General features: G+C 35.9%; 1 non-coding gene across 1 annotated transcript; it reads right to left on the reverse strand.

The window, feature by feature from the left end:
- Positions 1-1,121: 1,121 nt before the first annotated feature.
- LOC121973939 lies at positions 1,122-1,228 on the reverse strand. The gene has a single exon (XR_006109842.1). It is a non-coding gene; the product is annotated as a small nucleolar RNA R71 (small nucleolar RNA).
- Between the last annotated feature and the right edge of the window lie 11,303 nt (positions 1,229-12,531).

The raw sequence follows: 12,531 nt of genomic DNA on the forward strand, positions 1-12,531 counted from the left end.
AAAGGAGGCTTTGTTTCTTGCATCCCTTGGAGCTTGGTGGTGGTGGCCGAACCTCTACATCCTTGGAGGAGTCTTGGTGGCCGAAACATGGTGAGGAAGAAGAAGGGCTTGGGTGGTTCTCATCTCAGTAGATCGTTTCCTACACAACGTCCGAGATAAGAAGAGGAATATGATATAAGATCAAGAGGTCGTTGTATACAAAGAAAGGTATAACTAGTAATTAGTTTCCGCATCAATGCTAGTTTTTCTTTGTATGAATTCCAAACACAAGAGGCATATGATTCTAGATTTTAGGATTAGATATTCGAAGTTGTGTTTCTTTTGTTTTGTTTTTCAAATTTGTGATTTGATTGTTCCTTTTGGTTAAACCTAGAGTTATATAAGGAAATTAAATATTAGATTTCTTTAAAAGGCTTTGTCTAGGAGGTGGTGGATGATCTCATACCCAAAAAGGCCTAGTGCCTCGCATGCAATCCTGGAAGCCAATTTTAGAAATTAATATTTAATTAAATTTATAACATAGGTGGATTTGGATCAATAATGTTAAGCATCGTTTGCGATCCAAGTCTAAACCATTAAGAACAGATAAGTTAAATTTGGAATCAATAATTTAAGTTCCGTTTGCGATTCCGAATTTAATTTCTAAAGAACACAATAGGTTATTAGGAAAGGTTCAACACTTGTACAAAATTTTGTATAGTGGAACTGATATGATCTTCCTTGGACCAACCAACACAAGTGCATTCAAATATGGCAAACAAACTGCTTAAAGATTATGCAGCATCTTATGCCAGAGGATTTTGTTCTAGCATCACAAGACCCTCCGTTGAAGCTAATAATTTTGAGATCAAGCATACGATAATCACTATGGTCCAACAGAATCAATTTGGAGGTGGATCACATGAAGTTCCTAATCAATACTTAGAAGTTTTTTACGAAATCTGTGGAACTATGAAGATGAATTCCATCTGAAGCTATGAGATTATTATTGTTTGGGTTTTCTTTAAGAGACAGAGCTAAGTAATGGCTAAATTCTTTACCAGCAAATAGCATTACCACTTGGGAACAGTGTGAGCAACAAACAATTCCTTGATAAATTTTATCCTCCAAGCAAGACTGCTCATATGAGAAATCTTATTTCAAGCTTCAGACAGTTACACTCAGAATCTTTATTTGAAGCATGAGATAGATAAAATAATATGCTCAGACAATGCCCACATCATGTATTAGAGAAGTGGCTAGTATTGCATACATTTTATAATGGCATCAACTATCATACTAAGGTGTCCTTAGATTCTGCTGCTAGAGGGGCACTTATGAATAAAAGTTTGTACGAAGCCGAAGATATTATTGAAAGTGTAGCACAAAATCATCATCAATGGGCAACAGAAAGAAGTGGAGCCAATTCCTTTTCAAACTCAACTAAAGCATCAGGAAAATTTGATGTAGATGAAATTACTATGATGTCTACAAAACTTGATGCTCTTACAAAGAAGCTGGAAAATATGGAAACAAATACTAGCACGGTCAATGTTATAGCATGTCGTTGTGAAACATGTGGAACTTTTTATCATGCTCAAGACTCATGTCCTTTAGGAGCTATTTATACACAAATTAATCAACTTGAGCAATGTGATGTCATTATGAGTTATAATCGAAGACAGAACAATTCATATTCAAACACATACAACCCTGGGTGGAAGAATCATCCAAATTTCTCTTATAGAAATAATCAAGAACAAGGACCATCAATGGGGCTAGATCAAGTTTCCAGCCTGGGCAACAAAATTTTCAACAACAACTTTCTCAGAACAATCAAATTTTTAGATTGGAGAAAATGATTGTAGAGCTCATTTTAAGTCAAAACGAAATGAAGCAAGAATTAAAGGTGTTAACTCAAAGAATAGATAATTCAGAAAAGCACCATAAAATTCAAGATAGCCAAATTGCCCAGGTAGCTTCATCATCGTCAAGAGCGCCAAGATAATTTCCAAAGAAGTCTGATGTTAACCCCATGGAACACTGTAACAAAATAGAACTTAGGAGCGGATGGACCTTGAGTGATCCTCAAGTGACTACTCCAAAAGGGATGAAAATTAAAGAAGAGCTCTCTCCTCCAACACTGAACCAATTCAGATTCAAGATGACGAGGAGAGTACCAATAAGGTTGAAGAGACTCTTCTACTAAACATTCAAAGTCAAGTAGTCCCTTTTCCTCAAAGATTAGTCATGTTGAAAAAAGATGAAGAATTTGGTAGATTTCTAGACATGGTTAAAGATATTTGTGTGGAGGTTCCTCTAATTGATGTCATTCACCAAATGCCAAAGTTTGCCAAATTCCTGAAGGACATCATGTCAAACAAGAGGAGAAAGTGAGATATCGAGACCATAGCACTTATCGAGGAATGTAGCACTTTATTCGAGAAGAACACTTCCCCAAAGCTCAAAGATCCAGGAAGCTTTTATATTTCTTGCACTATAGGAACTGAATTTATAGAGAAAGCTTTTTGTGATTTTTGGGCGAGTGTTAGCCTTATTCCATACTCTATTTGTAATAAGCTAGGTCTCAAAAACTTTAAACTTACTACCATGGCAGTGTAATTAGCTGATCATTCTTGCAAGTACCCTATGGGTATTATCGAAGACGTGCCGGTAGAAGTTGGTGGGAGTATTATTCCCACAGATTTTGTGGTTCTAGACATGGAAGAAGACCCAAAAATTCCTATCATATTAGCTTACTATAGCTGGAGCTATAATTGATGTGAAAAATCATAAACTTACGTTGGTAATTGGTAAGGAAAGGTTAGAATATGATTTATCAAATTCATCTAACCATATCTCTTCTCTTTTAGTGAGTGTTTACAGCGGGGTGGACACTTACAAATTGGAGGATTGGAATTTCCATCCTCATGGGAGGCCGCCGGATGAGGAATATAATCCAGCAAGCATTGGGAGAAGGCCTCCCATCAAAAATGAAAAATATATCTACCCTCCAAGGGCAAGAAAATGAGAAGAAGACGGGGACTGGTCGAGCTAATGACCTTAAACAAGCGCTTCTTGGGAGGCAACCCAAGGGTTCTTTTAGAGTAGATTCAATTTGTAATAGTGTTTTTTTTTAAGTTGTTGTCATTTTTATTGTTATTTTAATTTTCAGGTGTGTTTCGCTTGCATGAGCTGGCCGTGATTACTTCATGGGCATGGAAGTGTTGGAGAAGTTGGAAAGGAGGAAAATCATCAATGTTGAGCTAAACAGAGCTCGGTCGTGTAACACCCGCCCCTCCTGCTAGTGGAGGCGGGGTTACTTTCTACATACATAACATACGTACATGAATTTCAAAAACAGCGGAAGTAATCATTTTTTTTTCTTTTACTTTCATTTAAATCACAACTAATCATACGAGCATGCTTAGCATAGTTATGAACTTAAAGAGTCATAATATCCATTTCTAACATAAGCATAAGTAAAGTGATCATGCAAGTCATCAATATAAATTAAGCATAGTTCATATCAATCCTAAATCGACGTAAGCAGGTCTTTCTTTCCTAGCCAAGCCACCACCACACACATCTCCTGCCCCTCCTGCTGCTCCTTTAGTTTATCCATCCTTTACCTTTATCTGTGGTACAAGAAAAGTAACTATAAGCACACAAGGCTTAGTGAGATTCTTTCCTACTTACACAAAAAACACATGTCATAGCAAAATCATACAACATATAGCATGGACACATAAAACATCTAAACAACATATCATGCAAGAGTATCATATCACATTTTAACATAGCATAAAAGAGAACATCATATCATACCATATCATAGCATAAAAGAACATCATGTCATATCATATCATAAAATAAAAGAACCATCATGTTATATCATATCATAACATAATTGAAAGCATCATGTCATATCATATCATATCGTAAAAGTAAGCATCATGACATATCATATCATAGCATAAAGAACATCATATCATAGCATAAGGAGAAACATCATATCATATCATAAACATATATGCAAGATGTCCTTTAAAACATGGGTAATATCATGTGCAAGATGCTTTTAAAAAAAACATATCATATAATACTTGAACATAATATCATCATGAGGGCCCGGGTTGTACCACATACATACATAAATGTGTGCAATCCCTAGGACAGGGTAGCTAGCCCCGAACCTACTAGGGAACTAGGTCCGTACTACGACCGTCGACCTAGGGGCGTACTAAGGAGCCCATCCCTTTTTACTAGACCCGTTCATAGTCCGTCGGCCTAGGGGCGCTTATGGAGCCCACCCTTGGTACAAGCCATACAAAGTAAAATAACATGTCATATAATCATAGTATATCATGTTCATGTCATTCATAGCATATAATGTTCATGTCATTCATAATTCATCATGTTCATGTCATTCATAACTTAACTTAGCATGAAGAGTGCTCTTAGTCCCACTTGATAGGGAAGCAACTCTTAGGTCTTTCACTTAGCATATCATAAAGAGTGCTCTTAGTCCCAACAAATAGGGAAGCAACTCTTAGGCCTTTACTTGTCATTTCATAAGCATACGTACTTGAGCATATAGCATATCATAGGAGACATTTTAAATGCATGATTCATAAGCATACATAAATGAGCATATATCATATCATGGGAACATAATCATGCATGGAACATAAGTTAACATCTCCTAATTCATATCATGGCATGTGAAGCACATAAAGAGTCATAATTGGGTCTCAATCATCAACCTATCATAGGTGGCCGAAACATGCAAGGGATCACCTAGGTTGAAAGCAACATACAAGAATATGAACCCTAAACCAATTTCATGACATTTATCATAAGGAACATTATGAGCATATTTAGTTTGGGTTCTAAGCTTCCTAGGTCTATGTAACGCCCCGCCCCTTCCTGCTCAAGCTAACGAGGGTTACTTATCTTTTCTTCTTTAAAACAGCGGAAGTCTTATCTATAGTATATTTTTTTTCTTTTTTTTTTTTAAACTTTTCCTTTACTTTTCAAATCATCATCACTAACTACCTATCATATAAAGTCACATAGCATGCTTAACATAACTTTAAGCCATAATACTAATGAGCATGATGAAATGCCATGGAGTCATAAAAGAATGACATAAGCATAATTCTTATTAATTAGAAGTAGGTCTTTCTCTTTAGCCGAGTCACTACTACACACGTCCTTCTTGCCCCCTCCTGCTGCTCCCTTAGTACATCCATTCTTTGCCCTTATCTGTGGTACAAGGAAAGTAAGCTATGACCACACAAGGCTCAGTAAGATCCTTTCCTACTCACAAAAACAAACGTATATCATAGCATAATCTCCAAGGCATAAAGCATAAAGGTAACTCATCATATCATGTATAGAAGCATCATATCGTAACATAATCGTAAGGTATCATGGCATATCATAAAGTGCATCCTAGCTTAACATAATATAGTCATAAGCATCATGGCATATCATGGTAAAATCATAAAGTGCATCCTAGCATAACATAAAATAATCATAAGCATCATGGCACATCAGGATCTAATCATAAAGTGCATCCTAGCATAACATAACATAATCATAAGTATCATGGCATATCATGATATAATCATAAAGTGCATCCTAGCATAACATAACATAACATAAGTATCATGGCATATCATAACATAATCATAAAGTGTTATGCGAGATGACTTTCAAAAACATGTATCCTGAAAAAATATATGCAACATGTCTTTTGAAAACTTATTACATACATACTTAAACATAATCTCAACATGATTAGGGCCCGGCTTGTACCACATACATAAATGCGTGCGTCCTATGTAGGTCCAAGGTAGCAAGTCTTGAACCCATCAAGGCATACATACTAGGCTCGTTTCTTAGTCCATCGACCTAGGGGCACTTAGGAGCCCATCCCTAACGAGACCCGTTTCTTAGTCCATCGACCCCGGGGCGCTTATGGAGCCCACCCTTTGTACAAGCCATATAAAGTAAAGTAGCATGTCATACATATCATGGTTCTTATTATTTCATGCACATCATATTTCTTATCATATCATACCATACAAAATTTGGACACACAGCTCATCATAGTAGCATGTATAATTTGGGCACACAGCACATCATAAGTACATGCATAGTTTGGGCACAAAGCTCATCATAAAAGCATGCATAGTTTGGGCACACAGCTCATCATAAATAGCATGCATAATTTGGGCACACAGCTCATCATAATATCATGCATAATTTGGGCACACAGCTCATCATAAATAGCATGCATAACTTGGACACACAGCACATCATAAGGGTTACCAACATGCATAGATCATAAGTATATATAATTAAACATAGAAGCATAGCAAGATCTTACCACATCATAAAACATTGCATGTGAGGTACATGGGAATCATATTTAGATCTCTAACCCTAATGTCATATAGTGGACGAAGCATATAGTTGTGACTTAGGTTAAAAATCAACATACAAGCATGTGAACCCTAAACCAATATCATATCATATACCATAAGGAGCATCATGAGCATGTTTAGGTTAGGTTCTAGGTTTCCTAATCTTATAAACTTATCATGGCCGAATCTTATCAAGCATCACATTGGGTTAAAATCAACATTCAAGCATGTGAACCCTAAACCAATTTCATAGCAAATATTACAAGGAACATCATGAGCATAATTAGGTTAGGTTCCAAGTTTGCTAGGCCCTTAAACTTGTTGTGGCCAAAACCTTTAAGGCTTGGAACTAGGTTTCAAGTGTCATAAAAGCATGGGAACCCTAAACCAATATCATAGCAATTATTACAAGGAACATCATGAGCATAATTAGGTTAGGTTCCAAGTTTCCTAGGCCCTTAAACTTGTTGTGGCCGAAACCTTTAAGGCTTGGAACTAGGTTTCAAGTGTCATAAAAGCATGGGAACCCTAAACCTATATCATAGCAATTATTACAAGGAACATCATGAGCATAATTAGGTTAGGTTCCAAGTTTCATTGGCCCTTAAACTTGTTGTGGCCGAAACCTTTAAGGCTTGGAACTAGGTTTCAAGTGTCATAAAAGCATGAGAAACCTAAACCAAATTCATAGCAATTATTACAAGGAACATCATGAGCATAATTAGGTTGGGTTCTAAGTTTCCTAGGCCTTTAAAACTAATTGTGGCCGAAAGTCCATGAAGCATGAAATAAGGTTCCACTCCACACACAAGCATGAGAAAAATCATGTTACTTCATATTCTATCATAAGGAAAAATCATAGCATGCTTGGTTTAGGTTTTAAGTTCTCCTAGGCCCTTAATCTTGTCTTGGCCGAAAGTTTAAAGAGAGAAAATTCAAATTCTAAGCCACATATAAGTAGGAGGATATTAAGCAAAGCTCTTATCAAGGGTTCATATCATTAAAAAACATGGTGAGCATATTTAGGGTCTAATCTTTTCTAGGGTCCCTCTTCTTGTTGGCCGAACTTACCATGGATCACCCCTTAGGTTTTTAGAAATCTATTTTCATAAATGAAACCACCTATAAACTACTTGTACCACAGGTGAGGGGATACTTACATCCTTTCACTTGTGGTTTTTCTTAAGGAAAAAGGTATCCTAGGTGCAAAGGAAGGAGAAAGCTTCTTCTTCTTGCACCTCCTTTTGTTTCTCTTGCTTGGAAGGGATAGATCTTGAAGGCTTCTTCTCGAAAATTAGTTTTCTTGGAGAGGAACTTAGCTTAGCTTTTGGAATAAGGAGAGGGAGGGGCTCTTGGTTTCGGTGGAGAATGAAGAAGGAGAAGGAAGGAGGAAGAAAAAGAATTTAATCTCTTGTTTTTCTTCTCCCAATCCAATTTATTCTTTTGTAAATGAAGCATGTCTTCATTCATTCCCTCAACTCCTCTTTTCCCTCATTCCTTTAATTCCCACGAAAATAGAGAGAGGGAGGGAAGTAGGCAATTTATCTTTTGCTTGCTTCTTTTCTTAACCAAGAGGAAGAGAAGGTAAGCAACTTGGTTTTCTGTTGCTCTTTTACTTAACCATTTTCTCTCCTTTAACTACTATTTCTATTCTCTTTTATTCACTTATCATTCATTTCTCTAGTGGTTCCATCCACTAATTTAACTCTATTACTTGTGGGAGGTTCAAGGTTCAATCCTTAACCTCCTCTCTTCTTATTCTATTTTGGTTTCTATTTTTTTTCTTTTCTCTTATTCTTTTTATTTTTATGCTCTAAAGAAAATAACACTCATATACTTATCTTATAATTTCGTGGGTGTTACAGTCTACAAATCATGTTGTAGCCGAAACATGCAAAGCCTAAACCTAGGTTACAAATAGCATATAAACATGTGAATCCTAAACCAATTTCATATCATTTATCATAAGGAACATCATGAGCATATTTAGTTTAGGTTATAAGCTTCCTAGGTCTACAAATCATGTTGTGGCCGAAACATGCAAAGCCTAAACCTAGGTTACAAATAGCATATAAACATGTGAACCCTAAACCAATTTCATATCATTTATCATAAGGAACATCATGAGCATATTTAGTTTAGGTTCTAAGCTTCCTAGGTCTACAAATCATGTTGTGGCCGAAACATGCAAAGCCTAAACCTAGGTTACAAATAGCATATAAACATGTGAACCCTAAACCAATTTCATATCATTTATCATAAGGAACATCATGAGCATATTTAGTTTAGGTTCTAAGCTTCCTAGGTCTACAAATCATGAAGTGGACGAAAGTCATGAAGTGTGAAACTAAGTTCTAAACCAAAGACAAGCATAAGAATATCATGTTAACTTCATATCATATCATAGGGAAAAACATGAGCATGTTAGGGTTGAGTTTAAGCTTGCCTAGCCCTTTTTAATCCTATCTTGGCTGAAAGTTCAAAGCATGAGTACCTAGTTCTAACCAACATGAAATCATAAGTACATCAAGTTATCTTCATACAATATCATGAGGAAGATCATAAGTAAGTTGGATTTGTTGGAGTGTATACTAAAAGCCTAGCTTTTGTAAACATTTAGAATCACATTGGTCAATATCTGCATTTATTTATTAAATGTAATTGTTCAATTAATTTATATAGTAGACAACATGGAGTGTGGTGTCACACTCAGAAGATCATGTTGTCAGTTCTCTATAAATTATAAACAGTTGCTCGTGACTAAGATAGAAAGGAACAAACTATCAGTATAGTCGTAGTGTAATAAACTATTAGTTTATCTTGACTAATAAATTACACTAATACACTTTAAGTGTATTGAGTAGGATCATTTAGGTTTGTTCTTTTTGTACTGACTTAGTAAAAGAACTAAACCTTAGTTATTATGGAAGTGTGTGCTCTTAATCCTAATATAATAACAAGCACGTATATTTAATATTTATTTCTTTGATTTATCAAAGGGTGAGGTTTAGCTCGATAAATCAATATGCCCGATAAGTTGGGAAATGATATTACTTATAGTGTGTGCTGTTGATTATAGAAGGAATCTGTGACCGAGTTATCTAGGTTGAGAATGTCCCCAAGAGGAGCTCATAAGGATTGCCATGTTAAACCCTGCAGGTGGATCTAGTCCAACATGACAATAAAATTGAGTGGTACTACTCTTGGAGCTAGATATTAATTAAGTGAGTTGTTAGTAACTTACTTAATTAGTGGACATTCGTAATCTTAAATACAGGGACACTAACACACTCATGATAAGAAGGAGCCCATAATGTAATTTGGGATTGGTGCGGTAGTGCGGTAATAACTCTCTAGTGGAATGAGTTATTATCGATGAACTTGAGTTGTGTGTTCGGGGCGAACACGGGATATTCAAGCTCATCGGAAGGCCAAAACTAATTTCTCCTCTAGGTCCCTGTAGTAGCCTCATTATAGCCTCAAGTCCATCCAAATGTAAGGCTCTTCTTGGTGTCCAAGAAGGGGGTCGGACCATTGCTTGGTGACCAAGCAATGGCCGGCCACATCCTCTTGAAAGGGGCCAGCCCTATAGCTTGGAGACCAAGCTTGTAGGGGCCGGCCATAATAATTCAAAAAGGGAGGGTTGTTTTAAATTTTTAAAATCTTCTCTTTGTAGAAAACTATAAGTTTTAAAAGAGAGATTTTAATTTTTAAAACTTTCCTTATTTGAATTAGGTCACACGTTTAAATAGAGAGTTTAAAAGATTTTAAAACTTTCCTTTTTTAACCATCCTTATGATTTAAGAAAAAAAGGAAAAGAAGTTTTAAAATTTAAATTTTCTATCACCATGTTAAAAAAGGAAATTTTATAAGAGAGTTTTTAAATTTTAAAACATGGTTTTAATTTTTAGAAACTTTCCTTTTTTAACTCATACTTTAGGAAAGAGAGCTTGTAAATTTTTTAAGAGGATTTCTTCTTGTAAAATTTTTTAAAAAATTATTATTTCTTTCTTTTCAATTGTGGCCGGCCACCTTGCTTGGTGCCCAAGCAAGGGTCGGCCAATAGGATTAAACCAAATTCAATCCTAAACCAAATAGGATTGATCATAACCATTGATTGGTGATTGATTCAATTAAGAGGAAAGAAAAGGAAAAATAAAATGGAAAAAGGAAAAACTCTTGGATGATTTTATTTTTTGTAAAAGGTTTTTCCTTATTTGCCTTGGGCAAGTAATATAAAAGAAGGGGTAAGGGGGCTTCATGAGACACAACTCTTATTCTTTTGCTTGGGTGATCTCTTGGTGTGGTCGGCCCTCTCCCTTCTTCCTCTCCCTTTGCTCTCTTCTCCTTGGTAGTGGTGGTGGCTAGATTTTAGAAGAAGAAGGAGGAAGCTTTTGGGTGGTGTTCATCTTGGAGGATCGTCGCCCACACGACGTCCAAGGCAAGGCGAGGAATACGGCAGAAGATCTCGAGGTCATTGGCTTACAAAGAGAAGGTATAACTAGTATTTTTCTTCCGCATCATACTAGTTATTTTTCTTTGTATGAATTCTAAATACAAGAGGCAATTAGATCTAGTTTATCGAATTTATTTTTCGATTTTGTGTTTTTTTCATTTTCGAATTTGTTATTCGATTGTTCTTTTTGGTTAACCTAAAGTTATTTAAGGAAATAAATATTAGCTTTCCTTAAAAGGCTTTGCCTAGGCGGTGGTGGTTGCTCCCATATCCAAGAAGGCCATGTGCCTCGCCATGCAGTCCTGGAAGCCAATTTTGAAAATTAATATTTATGGGATTAATAATTTAGGTAGATTTGAATCAATAGTGTTAAGTTTCGCTTGCGATTCAAATCTAAACCATTAAGAACAGATAAGTTAAATTTGGAATCAATAATGTTAAGTTCCGTCTGCGATTCCTTATTTAACTTCTAAAGAACACAATAGGGTATTTAAGGAAAAGTTTGACACTTGTACAAAAAATTTTGTACAGTGGAACCGTTACGTTTTCCTAAGTTTAACGAACAATTGGTATCAGAGCTAGGGTTTGCCTCTGTGTATTTTTAGAATTCAAATAGGTTATGCACATGTCATACATAATTTAGGAATGAAAATAGTCGGATGTGCTAACTCTTTGGTTGCAGGCTCCAACTATTATGGCTTATTGATATTGTGTGTGATTGGACCCTTGGACATGTCAAGGGCATTATTTGTGTGCATGATTGTATGTATAAAATACAGCAGGAGCTGTATTATTTTTAGAATTTTATTTTCGATCTAGAATACATGTACATTCTCTCGTGGAATATAGGATCGATATATGTAAAATTCTATTTTTGTCGCGGATCGGATTCTTGCGAGGCGAGGTACTTTTGGAGCACCAGAGGCGCAGCGGAATAAGAAGCAAGAAGGATGCGACAACTCGACCCGATAGCGGTGTCTAAAGATGGCAGCAGCTAGGGTTGGAGCATATTGAAGACAGTGATGGAAAAGGTCATAATAGTTAGAAAATTAATTTCTAAATTTATTGCATTTATTTACTGTGATGTTTATATACATGTGATGAATGCTAGCATAGGTTAAAATCCTCATTTCTAAATAACTAAGTGGGAGAGGGATTTTAATAAATCCCATGGTCTCCATTACTGGTTTGTAAGTGATGCAACAAGCTTGCGTGTTGGCTCTGAGTACCTCCCTCCACAACGGATGGGTTTGTTGTGGATCACTAGATCAAACTTCCTTTTATGGATGGTTAAAGGAAATTATTTAGGAGCGTGTGATCTTCTCCAACTGAAGGGGCACAATCCTATTTAATGGACTTAGTATCTAGTAATGGTATACACTTAGACGCATTCAATAGTATCCTCCCCAATGGAGTCACTGCTATTGTCTTGTGTGACCAAAGTGAAACCAACTATTAATTTTATTTGTCATAAAGTTAAGATGACAAGATAATAAAATTAATGGGTCACACCCTCCTCTTACAAAGGATGAATTTGTATACATCCACACTAACGTGGCTTGCAATATTCACGGTGATTTGAGGTGTTGGTTAATTTAAAATAGTATTGTTTGAGGAATCAATATTATTCTAAATTTAGAGTCTTGACCAAAGTTTACTTTT

This window comes from Zingiber officinale, chromosome 4A, assembly GCF_018446385.1.
Source record: "Zingiber officinale cultivar Zhangliang chromosome 4A, Zo_v1.1, whole genome shotgun sequence".
Lineage (NCBI taxonomy): Eukaryota > Viridiplantae > Streptophyta > Magnoliopsida > Zingiberales > Zingiberaceae > Zingiber > Zingiber officinale.